Raw genomic sequence first — 21360 nt, forward strand, 5'->3', positions numbered from 1 at the left:
ATCTTCTATGCAAGAATACACAAATGAATTCTATAAGCTATCCATGCATATAGAACATCAAGAAGATGATGAGTAGACAACAACTAGGTATATAAATGGTTTAAAATTCACCATCCAAGATGAGTTGAGCATGCACCGTGTCAATAGTATGGAAGAGGCCTATCAGTTGGCTCTAAAGGCTAAAGAGAAATAGAACAGATAATATAACTAGAGGAATAAAGGAGGACGAAGAGGCACATCAAACCCTTTTGAAGGAAGTTCTAGTTATGGTCGAGGAGACTCATCCTTGAGATTCGATAAAGCAATAGATACTCGACAAGAACTTTAAAACCCAGAAAGAGGATAGGGTTTTCAAAGAGGAAAAGGCTATGGTAGTAGAAGAGGATGGGAAAATCAAAGAAGGCCTTTTGTTTGCTTCAGATGCAGAGAGGAAGGACACAAGGCTTTCAAATGCTCAAACTATAACATGCCAAAAAGAATGCAAGGAGGGAAAACCAAAGTGAACCTAATGCAGACAAAAGAAGAGGAGAAAGAAGTCTCACCAGACGTAGGACAAAATCTCATGATGAGGAGATCAATGATCATCCTAGAGAAGGAAAAAACTCCTGCAAATAACTATGAGAATTCATGGCTGTGAACTAACATCTTCATAACTAGGTGCACTTCAGGTGGAAAGGTATGTCAAGTTATTATTGATGGGGGTAGTTGTGAGAATATGGTGTCTAGAGAAATGGTAGAGAAACTAGGTTTACAATGTGAAAAACATCCTCATCCCTATCATATTGCATGGTTTAAGAAAGGAAATGAAGTGACTATTGATAAAAGATGTTTAGTAAGGTTTACCATAGGAAATTTCTATAAGGATGAGATATGGTGTGATGCTATCCCTATGGATGCTTGTCATATATAATTGGGGAGATCATGACAGTATGATAGGAAGGTTGCACATGATGGTGAGAAGAATACATACACATTTTGGAAGGATGAATCAAAAGTGGTTCTATTACCACTTAAGGATGAAAGGAAGATTGAGGTCATGTTCTCTGCAAAAGAAGTTGCCTAGGAAATGAAGGTGACAGGGTGTTGTTATGTCCTGGTAGTGAAAAGGAAAGAAGACCAAGAAAACCCAATACCATCTAATGCAATAAAGGTATTAGAGGAATTTTTTGATGTTGTGCTTGATGAATTACCAGATGGTCTACCACCAAAGAGGGATATCCAACACCACATTGATCTTATCCCTAGAGCCACCCTACCTAATAAAGAAGCTTATCGAATGAATCCAACCCAACATGTAGAGCTAAATAAATAGGTCACAAAAATCCTGCAAAAGGGTTTGGTTAGAGAAAGCATGAGCCCATGCACAATACTAGCATTGTTGCCTCCAAAAAAAGATAGTACATGGAGGATGTGCATTGACAGTAGAGAAATTAATAAGATTACCATTAAGTACTGATTTCCTATTCCTCGTATCGAGGACATGATGGATGAATTGGTAGGTGCCGAGTACTTAAGCAAGATTGATTTTTGAAGTGGTTATCACTAGATTTGTATTCGAGAAGGGGATGAATGGAAGACAAATTTCAAAACAAAGGATGGTTTGTACAAATGGATGGTTATGCCATTCAAAATTTCTAATGCAAGAAGCAAATTCATGCAATTGATTAATGTTGTACTACAACCTTATATTAGTAAGTTTGTGGTTGTTTATTTTGATGACGTCTTAATTTTTAGCAAGAGAAAAGAAGTACATTTACAACACCTGAAAGTTATCTTGGCTATACTAAGAGCAAAGAGACTCTATGAAAACTTAAAGAAGTGTAGATTCATGCAGACTAGCTTAACCTTTTTAGGATTTGTCATTTCTAGAGATGGTATCGAAATGGACCCAGTGAAGATCAAAGTGATTCTTGAATGCTCTACTTCTACAAAAATAACAGAGGTAAGGAGTTTCCATTGGTTAGCCACTTTCTATCAAAAGTTTATTAGGAATTTTAGTAGCATTGTAGCACCTATAACAGATTGCACAAAGGGAAGGAATTTTTCCTGGATAGCAGATGCAGAAGAAAGTTTCAAGTTTTTGAAGGAGAAGGTAACTACAACTCCTATACTTGCACTTCCAAATTTTGGTTTTTGAAGTAGAGTGTGATGCCTCCCACATTGGAATAGGTGCTGTTCTTAATCAAGTAGGTAAACCTGTAGCCTTTTTTTGTGAAAAAATCAATGATGAAAGGAAGAATTACTCCATCTATGATATGGAATTCTATGCCATTGTTCAAGCATTACGCCATTGGAGACACTACTTAGTGCCACAAGAGTTTGTGCTATTTACTGATCACCTTGCTATGAAATACATCAATACCCAAAATAAGTTGAATACACGACATGCCAAGTTGGTCTCTTTCTTATAGAGATACACCTTTGTTTTGAAGCATAAGTCTAGGAAACAAAATCAGGTTGCTGATGCCTTGAGCAGGCATACTTCTCTATTAACCACAATGGCAACCGAAGTCATTAGATTTGATACTATTAAAACATTATATGCTACTAATGATGATTTTTGGGAAATTGTGGAATGGTTGAATGGTTTGAGAATTGGTAGGACGTCTCATGTCCAAGGTGATTATTTTTTGTAGGATAGTTACCTCTTCAAGGGAAGACAACTATGCATACCAGCTGGCTCTATGCAAGAAAATATTATTTGGGAATTCCACAATGGAGGGATGGGTGGACACTTTGGGAAGGACAAAACAATACACTTCGTGGTAGATAAGTTTTATTGGCCGAAGATCAAGAGAGACATTACTAAGTATGTGGCGAGGTGTAGAATCTGTCAAATGGCTAAGGGACATTCACATAATACAAGATTATACATGCCGTTGCCAGTTCCCATTGAACCATGGACTGACTTGAGTATGGATTTTGTATTGGGTTTTCCACACACTTAGCGAGTTAATAACTCTATTTTTTTCATTGTTGATTGGTTTTCCAAAATGGCTCACTTTATTTCTTATAAAAAGACTAATGATGCCACTAGGATCACCGAATTGTTCTTCTTAGAAGTTGTTTGCTTACATGGTCTACCCAAAAGCATTACTTCTAACTGTGATACCAAGTTCTTGAGTCATTTCTGGAGGACTTTATGGAAGAAATTGGGGACCAAGTTATAGTTTAGCAGTGTCTACCACCCTCAAATTGATGGACAAATGTAGGTAGTCAATCAGAGTTTGGGGAATCTGTTATGATGCATTGTTGGTGAGAAGCCCAAATATTGGGACTTGGCATTACCCCAAGTAGAATTTTCTTATAATACTTTTGTTAATAGGTCAATAGGAAAATCTCCTTTCCAAATTGTTTATGGTAGAAATACTTCAGGTGTTCTAGATCTCATGCCTCTACAATTGGGTGATAGGATTAGTGATAATGGAGTGGACTTTCTTGAACACCTTCAACAACTCCAACAAGATGTCAGACACAAGTTACAATTCAACAATGATAGCTACAAGATTTCTGTAGATGCTACTAGAAGACACCAAACATTTGTTGAAGGTGAGTTGGTCATGGTTTAGTTACGCTGCGAGTAGTTTCCTATAGGCATATATCACAAACTAAAATACAAAAAGATTGGGCCTTGCAAAATCCTTAAGAAAATTAATGATAATGCTTATGAAGTTAGCTTACCCGACAATCTAGACATCTCTCCTATGTTTAATGTTGTTGATTTGCATAAATTTCATCGAAATGTTCTAGAGGTAGCTGATGGATGGGAAGTTGAGTGGCAACATCACCTTCCAAATAAGAAACAAGATACCATTGCCCAAATTCTTGATAAACAATCTACTTGTACAAGGCATAGTCAATACAACTATTATTTAGTACAGTGGGATGGCTTACTAGACACTAAAAATACATGGCTATCTGAGTGGACAGTGCTGTAGTTAGATCCTTCCAAGTTGCACCACTTCACCAACAGTCACTTGTAGGAGCAATGTTTCTTTCAAGAAGGGGAGAATGATGCAAGGAGTTCGAAGAGTCATAACTTTTGACTTGGATCTGGGTTTTCTTAGATTTTTTTGGGTTTTTTTCAAAATCTATAGTTGAGGTGGATCCCAACTCAACTATCTCTATGGGGTCTCATTTTGATTTATTTTCGAGAGCCAAAAATTCCATCTTGACTTCTGAATTTCAGTTTTAAAATATCTTAGGTGTTTTAAATTTTTTTCTGCTTTGTAATAACTTCAAAATTTCTTTCTAAATTTTGGAGATTAGTTGGCAATTCACCTTTATGGTTCAAAGGGTAGATATAGGAAACTTTGAAATTGATTTTTGGAGGTTTTTAAAAGTTACCAAAAAAGGCATATTTTTCTAGTTGTCAAAATCTACCAAATTTGGAAATTTCCTATTTTTTCTTGTTGGAGTCAGTTGTTATTTAATGGAGTTAGAGATCCATGTAGAAGCAATTTTTGGGTAATGAACAATTGCAAGTTTAAATCTATATTGGGTTTTGTCATGAGTTTATCAAGTTCTCTATGAGTTGAGATCGGTGTGCTACATCATTTGCTTAGAGACGTTGACAATGGTTATGTGCTAAATTGGGACATATAACTACTCTTCCCAATGATATCATGAGTATGAGATTATATTCATCAAGTCTACATGGTATTCTATGGATATCATTTCCATTATTGTTGATTTGTGAAAAATGGAAGGAAGGGAATCATACAATCTTTTAAGATAAATGTAATGGGAAGCTTTTTGAATAAAATACAATCTTATATTTTTAGAGGTGGTAAATAAGAGAATATCAACATATAGTTTTAAGAGTACACAATTTATTAGTTGGATGACTAATATAGGAGGAAGATGGTTTAGACTAAAAAGACCACCCTTTTTTGGATGTGGGGGAAATAGAAGTAGGATTAGAAGAGCTCAAAGTGTATGGTGCCCTCCTAAGGAAGGATGATATAACTTGAACTTTGATGAAATATCTCAAGGAAATTCAAGGGCTTCAGAATTAGATGGTGTATTTCACTCAAGGGATGGTTTTATACTATCCAAATTGTCCAAGTCTCTTATGGAGGAAACATGAAACATATTAGGGGTTGAAGATTTACTAGAAGATCTCCTTATTTGTATAAAAATTGAAGTCAATAAGATAGAAATGGTAGGAGAATCAACTCTAATCATCCATACTCTTAAAACTGAGTAAAAAATGAGCTGAAGATTAATTTCCTTGTTGGATATAGCATTAGATATTCTTAAATTATTTGAGGCAACTACTTTTAACTAGATTTTCTATAGAGAAGAAAACATATTCACAACAAATCAAATATCAAAATTTGAAGGTGATGGAATAAATAGTACACAAATATTGCAACTAGATTGAGTTTTATCAATATGCATATGAAATTAAGGCCTTTAAGCAATAAACTACATTAGGAGAAAAACCTTTTAGGTTAAATTCTTAGATGGTCTTAAAGTAAACTAAATAATGATTGATTGGAAGCTTCCTTTTTTTCTCATTTTTTAAGTTCAGTTTATGAGGGAAATTTAAATAAATATCTTATAGAATATAAAGTTACAAGGACTCTAGAATATGAAGTTATAGGGTCTTTAAGTGAGAATTTGGAAAGGAGAGACCCTTATAAGGTCATATTCTAAGATGGTGTCATAGGGGACAACATAATGATCCAATTTAAAATTTCCCTGGCTCTGTCTAGTTATTAACTTGTAATTAAGTTTGCTAAAGAGGGTAAAGTTGTTTTTGAAATTGATTTCTGATATGGTTTTTGATATCAACTAGATACATGAGGTAGCTAGTGGTTATTCTAATCAAATTGGAGTGTTGATTGTGTTTCATGAAATATTTATACTCTCATAAAGATAGGCTTTTTATTTTTAAGGGAGATCTCTAAGCATCAAATTTACAAGATATACACATTTCTTGTTGAGATGACATATTTGGGTATTTCAATAAATTTATTAATTAGATAAGGCATAATATAGAAGAGAAGATCTCGAGTCAATTCATTTGAAGTTTTAAAAAGATTTGAGGCTTTTAGGGAGTATTTGGTTGAGGTGTCATTTTTTAGGTCAAATAATGCGAGTGACTTACTTTGGTCAAAATAGTGGGCATATTTGAGCATCTCCCTCTACGACCATTTTCTATGTAAATTTGAATTCACATTTTATTTTTACATTTTAATAGAAGGTTGAAAACATCTTTAGTTTTTTTTTGAATTTGATATTGATTAGAAAAGTAAAGTTGTTATTGTCAAGGTCAATATTTTCATATAAATAGATGGGATGTTTGTCAGTTTAGTTAGAGTTGCAGGCTATGCTTAGCAATCGACCTATTTATGCCACTCTAGGTAGATGGAAATGGACGCAATTGTACTCCAAAAAAAATGTACATTAAAAAATGTGGAAACAAAATAGATTTTACTAATTTTTTAGGATGCTATATTCATGATTTGCATCCTATATATTGTAAATTTGCAAATATAATTGTTGAAGAACTATGCATTTTTAGGTTTTGTAGATTTCCTTGATTTGTTTCCTATCTTTTGGTGCATTATGTTAGGAGCCTAGCCGATGCCATTAGTAATCTTAGTAAGTGACAATTTTAACCATTTATTACTACATTCTTAAGGAAATGAATAGCTTGGGCATGTCTTAAACAATATTTGTATGCATAAAAAATCCCTAAATCAAATAGTGGTCATTTTAAGTTGGTTGATTTGATTTGGTTCATTCAGTGCCTTCATTTTGACTAGTGGTGTTGAGATAGGTGGAAAATCATTCCTTTTGCTAGTAGAGACCCCAATTCTTTTAAATGTTAAGGCCAAAAAAATGCAAAAGACATTTCTTGGTAAAATCATAAAAAAGAGATTGTGAGAGGTCAAAAAGTATTCTTGCAAAGTTATAGTTCAAGCAATATATAGAGTCAATATGGAGATACCATAATGTTTTTGACCACTATTTTGCATGTATGTTTGAATAAATATAAAATAGAGAAGCTTTGTCTAAAAAATTTCAAGCATGATTTCTTAGGGGTTTTGGATAAGGTGTTAAGGAACATAGATGAATATCTATCTATTCCTCACCCAAAGGATTACATGTTTACTATTTAAAATGGAAAGCCTCCTCCATGATTCCCCATTTAGGCTATTGAATATATGCGTCTCTTTTATATTTGGGCTAAGGTAAAATGTGGATTTCCTCATATGATGTTATTTAGGTTGAGAAGAAACAAAGGGGTTTATTGGATACATAATCATCTAGAGGAGGAGTGGTTGGTAGTTCAAGAGGATAAAGAGGCTAGGGTTCCTAGTTTGTTAGATGGGTTGATGACATTTGTAGAAAAATAGATACCCAATCCATGCGATGTTGAAGAATGATCTCTTGATTGAATTCTAGAAAATCCCACTTTCACTTTTACATTACTGCTAGAGGTTTTAGAGACAATATAATGAAGTCAGTTTACCTTTTGTGCATGCCAAGGTTTGAGTCTATTGGTTCTTTTGTTTGAAAAATATCTCTACTCTTTTTTATATTCATCCTCACATGCATAGAACACCAACTGATTGTGGTTTTGATAGTTCTTAGTTTTCTATTTAAAAGTTTAAGGCTAGTATAGGCTTAGTTAGGGTTTGATAGTGAAAAATTTGGATATTTTGAAATCTTGAATTTCTAGGGCAACATAAATTTGCCTAGATAATGTTTGCAACTTCAGCCAGGGAAAACAAAGTTTTAGATGAATTTCTACATGTCTCATAAAAAATGCTCTTTAGTAGATGTATACATTCTTACTGTATATTCTTTTTTGTTTATATTTTAATATATTACCTATGTGGAAAAGGCCTTTTGCTGATAACAAAAATAATATTTAATAAGTCTATGTAGATTTGGATTTATTTTATTTTTTTAAAACTTTATAAGTTTGGTTTGATTTTTAATTTTTAATATGAAAAATACAATTAAATTATAGATTCATTATTCATTATTTCAATAGATTTATTTTATCTTTCTAACTTTATTTTTTGGACAAAACACAATAGATCTATATTATACTACATTATAGAGGAAATACAAGTAGTACATATATAAATAGAGCAATTGCAAGAACACACTAATCAAATATGAAAAGATGTAACGAAGGCAACAAATGAGTGGAAAACTATTTGCCAAACCTCAACACACACAATTACATTGAGAACTACAACTAGACAAAATATTGTCATGAAAAATATAGTTGTAGGATGAGATTGCACACACAATGTGAAAAGGGCATAAAGTCAACATGGAAAGTTGAATTCATAGCTACACTAATTAAAGACCTTCTAACTTGAAGACAAAAAATGCAAGACCAAAGAAGCCCCAAAGCATGAAATTCTTAATGGTAAAGAAGCCTTCATTTTTAGCATGAAAGATATTCGTGGGCATAAAATCATCCTGCAAAATACATGACTTGAACATTCCTAGGTTAGGACCATCTTTTCTTCACACCCTTCCTTTTTTAGATCAAAGATTCAATCAAATCCGTTAGATATTGCTTCCAAATCAAGACTATTGATCCTTTGAGAAACTTAAACCCAATTTTGAGGCACAACAACTTGGGTCCCAACTAAAAGAACCTAATTTGGATGACTAATTTCATGAAAAGGGAAAAAAAAAACCATTTTTTTTCTTTTTAAAATTTGATTTGAAGTTTAATTTTTAATATGAAAAGTTTTTTTTTCCAATTTAAGGCAAGAGCATACAATTTAAAATGTTTCCTTAAACTTCAATTTTATTTTTAATTTTTTTTTCGTGAAATTATAAATAATGATAAGAACTATTAGCTAGTTTAATTTTTGTATTGCTTTTGTTTTCTTTAAACATTCTTAGTATAAATATGATATGAGTTCATTAAAATTGATATAATTTTTAATAAGTTTTTAAAATCTAGTTTTTTTGTTTGATAGGTAATGGGCTGAAACCTAGATTAATTATTATTATTTATTGAGATTAATTATTATTATGTGTTAAGTCGAGTGGATCCGAACCCAAGACCTCCCCAATGAGAGGCTCAAAAGTTATCGTTCTGTTATAGGCTCTTGCCTTTTAAAATATAATTATTAATAAGATATTATACTCTATATTTATCACCCTCCTCCTCTCTCTCTCTCTCACACGTGCACGCACGCACACACACACACACACATGTAGAACGACCCACCCACCCACATAAACAAAAACACATACTCACACTCACATAGATATATAAATATACACCCACACCCACATGCACACACCCTACATCTACAATTGCACATGCACATCTATACATACACATAAACACCCATGTGTGCACAAACACAAACACACAAACATACCCACACAAACCCACCTAGACACACAGCACAAAAACCCACCTACACACACACACACACACACACACACACACATTGATGCAACCATGCACCCACCCAAAACCATGAACCCACACACAACCACACCCACACATATTGTAACCCTTGTTTATCTCTCTAACTCACATCTCTATCTACTTGCCCTCCTCTTCTTCTCATGATTTATCTTCATACCTAACTACATCTTCTCCTCTCTCCTTTTAATCCCTAGATATGCCTCCATCTCCATCTCTCTTCACCTTCCTAGGTCTCTATATCTATGTTTATTTATGCATCGATATTTTTACACACACAAAGACACAGACAGACACAAACACACAGACACATAGACACAAACAAAGACACAAACACAGACATAGACACACACACATTCATATTTCTACGTGTCTCCTTGAATTATCTATGTTTATTTATCTCTTCCATCTCTATGCCTCTTTCCTCTCTATTTTCCATATACATCTTCACTTGTGTCTCAATCTTTATCTTCCTATCTATCTCTATATCCTTATTCCCTCTTTGTCATTATTTATCCCTCACCTCTCCCTCTCTCTCTTTGAAAAATAAAAACATAACATGATCCTATTAGTAATGGATCCTAATTATATTCTTGATTTAGAGTTTTTGTTTTATTCATATTTGGATCCATATGAGAGAATTGTTAATTGATTTGAAGCTATCACTTTTCCATTCAAAAATCTTTTGCATAAACATCAATTGCTAAATGAATTATCAATTGATCTCATATAATCCATTATTGTATATAATAAATATACCAAATTTTTATATAATTAAATCTTCTCAATTCCTTGGCATACTGTTAGTACCCAATAGGGACATAGTTTTAAAAACTTCCAGTATGAAGTCTTGAACTACTTCAAACTTAGGTTCGAAGCAGTTCAAAGCGGTTCGAATTGGTTCAGTTTGCTAGAACGGGTTCAAATGATTCTACAAGCTCGTTGGTTCAATGTGGCATAATAGATGTGTTTAGAGAATAGTCATCAGAAGTGCAAGGTTATGGTTGGAACCTTTGGTGCAGTATTTTAGTGGTTCAAATGATCCACCCTGCGGGTTCAATACAAGAATAGTTCAGACTCAGGGTTCAAAGTAGTTTAAAGTGTTTCGGTGGTTCAAATGGCTTATCTTGCAAGTCCAGTACAGAGGTTCAGTAATGTGAGATTCCTAGTGTTTTTGTTTCATATTTGAGTTTCAGATATCATTTAAAATCACAAAAATCACAATGTGTTGATTTAAATACTTAGAAGTTTAGAGTTTGCATCTCTAATTAAAGCCATGTGGTCAATCTCTATAATAAATTAAGCTTGCGGCTGTGACGTGTCATGAATATTGAAGGCACACTCACAATCCTATTTTCTTGACAGTCCAATAGTCAATTCTGGGGCATATGATGGGAGAAATCTCCAAGCTCGATAGAGGGTTTGGAATATTTCAAAAAAGGAAATATTATTGTGTGTAGAAATAACTTCATATCATGACAATAATGCCAGCTATGTATTAAGGAATGGGAATATCACTACATAGTTTGAAGGCTCCACGCTATTCATATCTTATTGTATCCATTTTGAATGGTGAAGTATAAGCAAAGTAATGGACACACAGGAAATGGATTTGAACTACTCTATAAATCATCCCAAACCCAATATAGAGGTTGACATCGGCAAACCACATGAATTATGTGATTGATTGCTACCTGAGTGTGCTTGGTATAGAGTTTGTGATAGAGGAATGGCGACATTAAGATATATATATCCGCATGCTAAGGATACACAATTAATGTGACAATATGCTTGAACATTTCAAAATAACCACAAGCACATAATAGGATGAGATAATCAGGTTCATCATGAAGGAACATGGCGAACACATATGGATTGTGCAATGAAATGCTTGCGGGCAGTGGATAATGAAGTCAAAGTTTCATGTGACAATATGTTTCCATGGTTGAAAACGGTGCTAAAAAATATAGAGTGGTCCTTGTATGTCACATGTCTACCCAAATCAAACTAAGATCACTAAACTCGAGCCGCGGTATGGGATGCCCGCAGGAGTATGTGTGTATTTTTCTCAATACAATGCCACAGGTTCGATAACTTAAAATGCCCAATGAAATGCTTGCAAGTGAATATGGTTAGAATGGGCAATGAAGCCGAAGCGTCCATGCAGAAATGTATATTTCTATGGCCAAAAATAGTACTTTATAGTCGACGGCTATTGTGGTAATAAACCCACTAGTATAGTCATCGGGTTTTGATGAATTGAAGGCACGAGTATACTTGTGCGAAGATGGATCATAAAATTCATGGCATTCAGATAGAAACCAGCTGCACTCAAATAGATATCAAGTTTTACTTTATTAAGTGATTGGCAACTTGAACCTGTACTGTGCTATAGACACTGACAGTGCATATGCACCATTTGACAAAATGTGAGCCTCATCCAAAGGAGCATTTCCAAAAAGAAGTACATCAAAATTATGCACATTACTGGTGTAGGATGCATATATAAGGCAAGATGGAGGCTGGATTCATATACTCTGCATTATCTATTGATTAAAGAGTATATTTTGCACTTTTTGTGGCTATAGGTCATGGATGCCAAATGCCTATTCACGATGACAGTTTAGTGGGAATTTGAAGATTATTAAAAAGGGGGATGTAAACGAATTTGAATGGTCGAGTTTGCATTAATATCATATCCTCTTCTTCTCCAAACGATCAAGGACAAGTGGGGAGCCAGGTGTCAATAATCTCCTAAGGATTACTTGATGTTTCATATGCAGTATCATTAATCAAAGGTGACCAAATACTAAGAAAATGGGCAGACTATGTAGGGGAATCTCATATCATGATAATATTAAAACGCTAACGGGTATGGGAAGATTTTCGAGGATAAAGAAGAGTGAAATATTGATAATCAAATTTTCCAAGAATCAGTTACTAAAATTGAACCGAGACTGACAACAACGAAAGATAAATATGCCTCAGCAAGGAGGAGAAGGGGTTCCACTTCTACTCTTTCCTAGAGATTGTAGACTGTGTGCTACAACATGGGGAGAAAATTTTCAAATTTGTTCCATTTCTTATGAGAGAGAGAGGGCATAGTTTATTTTCTGAATTCTGTGTTAGGGATAGGAGAAATTTTGATTTGTTAATGTAATGTTGAAGAAAGAGTTTCAGTTTTCCTTTTAGATAGTGATTTTTGATTGTAAATGTGTAAGAGGACCTTTGTTGTCCTTTACATTCAGAGAACAGAGACTGGAGGATAATTGTATTAGAACTTTGATTATGATGCATTCTCCTTCCACTAATTACAATCTTTATATTGTTTTCAGTTTTCTTTGAAATACATTTCATTGTCAGTGTTTTCGGAGTATGCTATCACTTCAAGATATCTCTTAAATCTTTGATTCCTCATTTTCTCAAAAGGATGGAAAATACTTCTTTGATCTTGTTTGCTTTGTAATGCAACATTTGGGCAAGTGAACTTTGTGTAATCTGCTATTCTTTGTTGTTCTTTTCTTTTTAGTTTCTTAGTTTTCACATCTACTTTGTGTTTATGGGTAGATGTTTGTAATCCTTTTGTGTTTTTTGGTTAAAAGCATTCATATTTAATTTATTGTAAATCATGTATAGGGAGCTGTACTTGATAAAATTCAGAGGAAGGTTATCAACCCAATGATAACCTATCCAACTGTTAGTGCTGATTAGTCTTCTTACTTAAGCATTTAGAGTTATATTTGCATGTATTTTTTTGGAGGACAATCTATTCACTAACAAATTTTCAATGACTTTGCTGGGGAAAGGAAACAAAGATCAATAGTAATATTTGCTTCCTCGATTTTATAATTATCTTTGTGTGCAGGAGATTGGTGACTCTATGTTTCAAACTTTTTGAATCTTTGATTTTGGAGTTCTAGTGTGTATTATGGCTGTGGTTGCAACTCAGCCATGGAGGGCTCAGATCAAACCATTTACCTTGGCCCAGTATTCAGCCTTACCTAAAAGATCATGAGAATACCTTCCCAAGTTTCATGGAAACAAAATGCAAGATCCGACTGATCACATCAAAGCAGTTACCATTGCATGTGGGATTCTTGGTGTGTAGGAAGAAGATGTGTTCATCAGGTTGTTTGTTCAAAGCCTTGTGGGAAAAGCTGCGGAATGGTTTCAGAATCTACAAGACGGATGTATCATAACTTGGGATGATCTTAAGGAGAGATTCTTCGAGAGATTTCAAACCACAATTAATTTTTATCAATTGCCGGTAAATCTTTTTCAAATTCAGATGAATCTGTAAGGGAGTTTGTTGACAGATTTAATCGAACTGTTGGTAAAATTCCTCTAGCCCACCAACCTAAAGAAAGCAATCAGTTATGCTTCTTTATTGTTGCTATGGATGTTGAAGTCAAGTTTTGGTTAAAACGTCTTGGAGTGAAAAATTTGGTAGATGCGCAAAAAGAAGCAATCAGGTTGGATGATAGCTTGATTCTTATTAGTGGTATGAAATCTATAGAGACTCCACCAATGATAGAATGCCTTTGTGGACAACAACACTTCATTGATGAGAAAGCTACAAAGAAGAAGCATGTTCTAGAAGAAACCAAATCCACTCCCAATGTTTCTCTTTTTCAGAATCTAACTATTTTTAATGATGAAGATTTCCAAGAACCCTTGTTGGCTGAAGATAATGCTTTTAAGATGACAGGATTCTACTACTCGCATATTGAAAATGATGAGGAGTGTGTTGCTTGATCATATGAGTTGATGACCAGCCTAAACGTACCAGTTGCAAAGGAAGGACTTGTTGCATATGATTCAAATAAAGGTTTATCAATGGTTGTCCTTTTTTTGGAACATGAAAGGTTTGCTTCTGAAGTTTCTAATGCCCTCCTTGTTATTGATTCTAATCAGCGTGATATGGTGTATCAGCAAGAACAAAAACTGACAGATAGTGAACAAGGGTATGACACTCCTCTCTTTGAATCTTTCTCATTTGAATATATACCAAAGCCAGAGGGATGCTTGCAATCTAAAGTAGTGATGAAGCAAGGAGATCTTTCGAAGAATATGGTGGGTGAAACCATGCAATCTTTGATTTTGTTAACAAGCACTGATGGTAAAGAAACTTCACAAGTTAAAACATCCATGAAGTTTGATGAAGCAAAATTGCAAACTATTGTACAACATTTCATTCCTGTCATGTTGTGGCAAACACAAGTGGAATGGGAGGCATGCATTTTTATGATGAAGTTGGTATTCCCAAAGAAAAAGAGTTCCTGCAGCAAGTGGTTGTTGAATCCATCTTTGCAGTCGTCACAAGATGTCTACTAATGCTGGTGCATTTTGCATATCAGTCACTCTTCCGCATAGGCATGTATTTTTTTGAACCAGTCAATGGGTTTCCATGAGCGGATGAATGCATTCCCAGAGGTACAGCCTGCTAGCTTATTTTTGTAAATAAGTTTTTGTGGAGTGTAGTTTAGCTTTTCTTGTTTTAGCTTGCTACTACTTTGTGTTAGTTTAGGTGTTTGGTTAGTTGGTTTTTCCCTGTTCCCCTCCACTCTCTCTGCAAGCAACTCTCGATTTTCTTTCCTTGCTAACTCTATTGCCTAATGGTTAATGCAATCATCTTTTACCAGAGATTACTAGAGTTCTCTATTTTTGTAGTAAAAAATGTTCCCCTCCACTCTCTCTGCAAGCAACTCTCGGTTTTCTTTCCTTGCTAACTCTATTGCCTAATGGTTAATGCAATCATCTTTTACTAGAGATTACTAGAGTTCTCTATTTTTGTAATAAAAAATAGTTCCGCAGTTAGAGCCCCTATTAGTACCCAATAGGGACATAGTTTTAAAAACTTTCAGTGTGAAGTCTTGAACTACTTCGAACTTAGGTTTGAAGCAGTTCAAAGCGGTTCAAATTGGTTTAGTTTGCTGGAATGAGTTCAAATGATTCTACAGGCTCATTGGTTCAATGTGGCATAACAAATATGTTCAGAGAATAGTCATAAGAAGTGCAAGATTATGGTTGAAACCTTCGGTGCAATATTTTAGTGGTTCAAATGATCCACCCTGCGGGTTCAATACAAGAAAAGTTCAGACTCAGGGTTCAAAGTAGTTTGAAGTGTTTTGGTGGTTCAAATGGCTTATCTTGCAGGTCCAATGTAGAGATTTTGTAATGTGAGATTCCTGGTGTTTTTGTTTCATATTTGAGTTTCAGATATCATTTAAAATCGCAATGTGTTGATTTAAAAGCTCAGAAGTTCAGAGTTGGCATCTCTAATTAAAGCCACGTGGTCAATCTCTATAATAAATTAAGTGGCTATGACGTGTCATGAATATTGAAGGCACACTCATAAGCTCAGAAGTTCAGAGTTGGCATCTCTAATTAAAGCCACGTGGTCAATCTCTATAATAAATTAAGTGGCTATGACGTGTCATGAATATTAAAGGCACACTCATAATCCTATTTTCCTGAAAGTCCAATAGTCAATTTTGGGGCATATGATGGGAGAAATCTCCAAGCTCGATAAAGGGTTTGGAATATTTCAAGCAAGGAAATATTATTGTGTGTAGAAATATCTTCATATCATGACAATAATACCAGCTATGTATTAAGAATGGGAATCTCACTGCACAGCTTGAAGGCTCCACACTATTCATATCTTAATGTATCCATTTTGAATGGTGAAGTATAAGCATAGTAATGGACACACAGGAAATGGATTTCAACTGCTCTATAAATCATCCCAAACCCAATATAGGGGTTGACACTGGCAAAACACATGAATCATGTGACTGATTGCTGCCCGAGTATGCTTGGTATGGAGTTTGTGATAGAGGAATGGCGGCATTAAGATATATATATCTGCATGCCAAGGATACGCAATTAATGCGACAATATGCTTGAACATTTCAAAATAACCACAAACAAATAATAGGATAATCAGGTTCCATCATGAAGGAACATGGAGAACACATATGGACTGTCCAATGAAATACTTGCGGGCAGTGGATAATGAAGTCAAAGTTTCATGTGACAATGTGTTTCCATGGCTGAAAACGGTGCTAAAAAATACAAAGTGGTCCTTGTATGTCGCATGCCTACCCAAATCAAACTAAGATCACTAAATCCAAGCTGCGGTATGGGATGCCCACAGGAATATGTGTGTATTTTTCTCAATACAATGTCGCAAGTCCGATAACTTAAAATGCCCAATGAAATGCTTGCGAGTGAATATGGTTAGAATGGGCAATGAAGCCAAAGCTTCCATGCGGCAATGCATATTTCTATGGCCAAAAATAATATTTTATAGTCAGCGGCTATTGTGGTAATAAACCCACTAGTATAGTCAATGGGTTTTGATGAATTGAAGGCATGGGTCTACTTGTGCAAAGATGGATCATAAAATTTATGGCATGCAGATAGAAACCAGCTGCACTCAAATACATATCAAGTTTTACTTTATTAAGTAATTGGCAACTTGAACTTGTATTGTGATATAGACATTAATAGTGCATATGCACCATTTGACAAAATGCGAGCATCGTCCAAAGGAGCATTTCCAAAAAGAAGTACATCAAAATTACGCACATTATTGGTGGAGGATGCATATATAAGGCAGGATGGAGGCCCGATTCATATACTCTACATTATCTGTTGATTAAAGAGTATATTTTGCACTTTTCGTGGCTACAGGGCATGGATGCCAAATGCCTATTCACGATGACAGTTTAGTGAGAATTTGAAGATTATTGAAAAAGGGGGATGTAAATGAATTTGAATGGTCGAGTTTGCATAAATTTCATACCCTCTTCCTCTCCAAAAAGATCAAGGATAGGTGCGGAGCCAGGTGTCAATAATCTCCTAAGGATTACTTGATGTTCCATATGCAGTATCATTAATCAAAGGTGACCAAATATTAAGAATATAGGCGGACTATGTAGGGGAATCTCGTATCATGATAATATTAAAAAGCTAACGGGTATGGGAAGATTTTTGGGGATAAAGAAGAGTGAAATATTGATAATCAAATTTTCCAAGAATCAGTTACTAAAATTGAACTGAGACCGACAACAAGAAAAGATAAAGATTTCTCAGCAAGGAGGAGAAGGGGTTCCACTTCTACTTTTTCCTAGAGACTGCAGACTGTGTGCTACAATAGGGGGAGAAAATTTTCAAATTTGTTCCATTTCTTATGAGAGAGAGGGCAGAGTTTATTTTCTGAACTGTGTGTTAGGGATAGGAGAAATTTTGATTTGTTAATGTAATGTTAAAGAAAGAGTTTCAGTTTTTCTTTTAGATAGTGATTTTTGATTGTAAATGTGTAAGAGGACCTTTGTTGTCTTTTACATTCAGAGAAGGGAGACTGTAAGATAATTGTATCAGAACTTTGATTATGATGCATTCTCCTTCCACTGATCACAATTTTTATGTTGTTTTTAGTTTTCTCTGAAATACATTTCATTGTCACTGTTTTTGGATTATGCTATCACTTCAAGATATCTCTTAAAGCTCTGATTCCTCATTTTCTCAAAAGGATGGAAAATAATTCTTTGATCTCATTTGCTTTGTAATGAAACATTTGGGCAAGTGAACGTTGTGTCATCTGATGTTCTTTGTTGTTCTTTTCTTTTTAGTTTCTTAGTTTTCGCATCTACTTCGTGTTTATGGGTAGATGTTTGTAATCCTTTTGTGCTTTCCGATTAAAAGCATTTATATTTAATTTATTATAAATCATGTATGGGGAGCTGTACCCGATAAAATTTAGAGGAAGGTTATCAATCTAATGATAACCTATCCAACTATTTGTGCTGATTAGTCTTCTTACTTGGGCATTTAGAGTTATATTTGCATGTATTTTCTTAGAGGACAATCTGTTCGCTAACACATACCCATTGCAAAACGAGGCACACTTGTTAATTTTTTTATGGATCACTTAATCGTAGGAATATGTGGACTTGTACAATGATCAAATAATTAACTAAAATATATTTCTTTAGGGGCTTCAAATTAGAATAGAGGCTCATTAGACAATATCCACCTCATATTAGGGCATATGCATAAGGGAAGACCATTGTCTATGTAGTACCCAAAATGCCCCATTTACTATAATTATTGATTTATTGAAAATCACTATTCTCATTTTATTTTAATAAGTAATTTAATTAATAATTAAAATAAATTGTACATATTGGGTGCTATAGAGACATTGCCTCACATCATCAAATGACGTCACAATGAGAATATGTTGTAGTTTAGCGATGTGTCTCACTTAGATTAGTTAGAGTAAAGTCCTTCAACACTAGTTTACTTGAGTTATGATGTTAGCTTACTAAACTCATATTCTAATTAGTAAGGTTCCTAGTGGAGGAAATAGTGGAGTTTATTTGTTGTTTAGTTTTTATATTTACAATAATTTAGTGATGAGCTTGAAGAGGGCCTAAAGATCAATCATCCTTTGACTTTAAGAATTGAAACTACAATAAATTGTTGACATCCTCTTATATATTTTACTATTTTTTTGTTTGATTGTTTGAGTACTATTTTATTTATAAATATATCTATCGAACCACAATTGGGAATCCCTTTTCTTTGAAGTGAAAGGAAGAATAGATGAGGCATTACTTCTTTCTATTGTGACTTATATTAAATATTTCTCACATGAATACATAGATACTCAAATGCTACAAAGACATTGAGAATGATACAATTAATTTAAACATCTTGATCAATCAAATAATTAAGATAATTTATAATTTAAGATCATGTATGCGAGTAATAAATATAGTGAACATGGATTGTAATCTTATGATATAATGATAAATATACTCATTTTGTTCTTCTACACAATCATATAAATTACACTTGGAAACATAAGGTTATACCATATAATTTACACTTCAAAAATGATTTGAATTCAAATTCTACCTTCTTTGTGTAGTTTTTGCATAAGTATATTACATTTTTTCTTTGCACACTAAATAGATAAAATGAAATTTTTAAACTTAATTTTATAAATGACTTAATATACAAAGGATTAATACTCATTTTTTTTTTGTATTGTCATGTCCAAAATACGAGGGCAAAAACACACGATTTTTTTTTATAATAAGGTTAATCACACTACTAAGTTTGATATGTTTAATACAGTAATGACAAAGGTACATTACTAGATGACAACAAGGTTCCCCTAACAGTGCCCTGACATTTCCATTTAAGTTTATAATCTATGAGTAAGAATAATTCGTTAAATCTAAACATTCATTATTATATTGATTTTGACATTTGTTTTGTTATCACGTAGTTTTTGAAATAATATAATTAACATTATTCAAATAATGATTTAATGATAAAGATAAATCGATCTCCTTCAAAATATTGAAAACCCAAAGGACTAACTAAATAATGTGGTCATCTAACATTAAAACAACTAAACTTTATTAAATCTAACATAAGAAAAACATCTCTTCGATCAAAACTATAATTAACTAATCAATATAGTTAACTAAAACATAAACTACAATTTTTTAGCATTACTTTAAACCAAATTTATTATCTTTGTACTTACCGCATAAATAAATCACAAAAAAATAATAACATAAAATAATAATATATTAAACTTAAGCTATCTAATTAATAAATGATACATTCAACTAAAAACTAATAATTAGTTCACTCTATTAACTTAATTTATTAAACTTTATAATTTAAGTAAAACACTTGATTATACTATTATAAAATATTTAAAATTAAACTAGCTAAACAACATATATACCAAACTATACTAACTAAATGAAATAATAAATAACAAACTACCATCTAACATTAATTAGGAAAATTTCAAAATTTCTATCATGAAATAATAATAATTTAACTTATACTACAAATATCTTACTAATATCTAAAAGCATGAATAAGTTAAACTACTAACATAAATCTTAAACTAAAACTTAAAAACTTAAAAAAAAAAGGTTTACTAACCATCCACAAGCCTTCCCCACTACCCACCCCCATCCTAACCCAAGCACTTTACAAAGCGCTTCCCAAGGACATACACACTGCCCAAACGCTATCCCAACGTACCCTTGGCAGGTCTGTCCCCCCCTCCTGCGCATGGTAGAGCCTGTCATAGTCTAGGTGCTAAAGGAATAAGGTGAAAGTTTATTCAAACAGATTCTTCCAAAACCCATCAACCAAAATCCCATCCTAAAGATATTTGATGCCATGCACCCATTTTAGCAAGGGTAAAAAGGTGGGGTGATGTCAGCTATGACATCTATGGCAATATCTCATTCAATGCCTAAGTTAAGACAAGATACAAGTGGGGGAAACATAGATAATATTTTAGGGGGAATGGGTAATAAAGCTAAAAAGTTTGTTAGGTGAAAACTTAGGATAGACTTACGATAGATAAGATATTTCAATTTATACATTTATTTATTTATTTGAAAATCCTTTTCATATTAATTAAATTTAGAAAATCAATTTTCTAAGAGAATCTGATCGAAATATTCTCTGTTTTCAACGAGGGATTAATTCATTTTTCCATACAAAATCCAGAGAGCATATTTGCTCTAGGAGATGGATTTTTTTTTAAAGTGTCATTTTGCCTAAGTGATGATTTTTCAAACAAAGTGTTTTTCTAACAAGGGAGTAATATATATATATATTTTAGTACTATTGAATTTTGCTAAAACATAGTTAAACCAAGAAATTGAATAATTCTTTTAAACAACATTACAAGATTGATCTTTTTTCCTATTACTACAAAATTGAATCAATATTTCCATACATAACATAATATCATTTATTTACTTATTTGTTAATTTTCCTTAACATATTTGCACTTGAAATTCGCAAAATTGAACATCATCATTCTATCTTATCTTGATATTCATTCCTATAACTGAAAAGAAAATATAAACACCTCA

The sequence above is a fragment of the Cupressus sempervirens genome, chromosome 3 (assembly GCF_028749045.1).
Source record: "Cupressus sempervirens isolate cs-2001-9-10 chromosome 3, ASM2874904v1, whole genome shotgun sequence".
Classification (NCBI taxonomy): domain Eukaryota; kingdom Viridiplantae; phylum Streptophyta; class Pinopsida; order Cupressales; family Cupressaceae; genus Cupressus; species Cupressus sempervirens.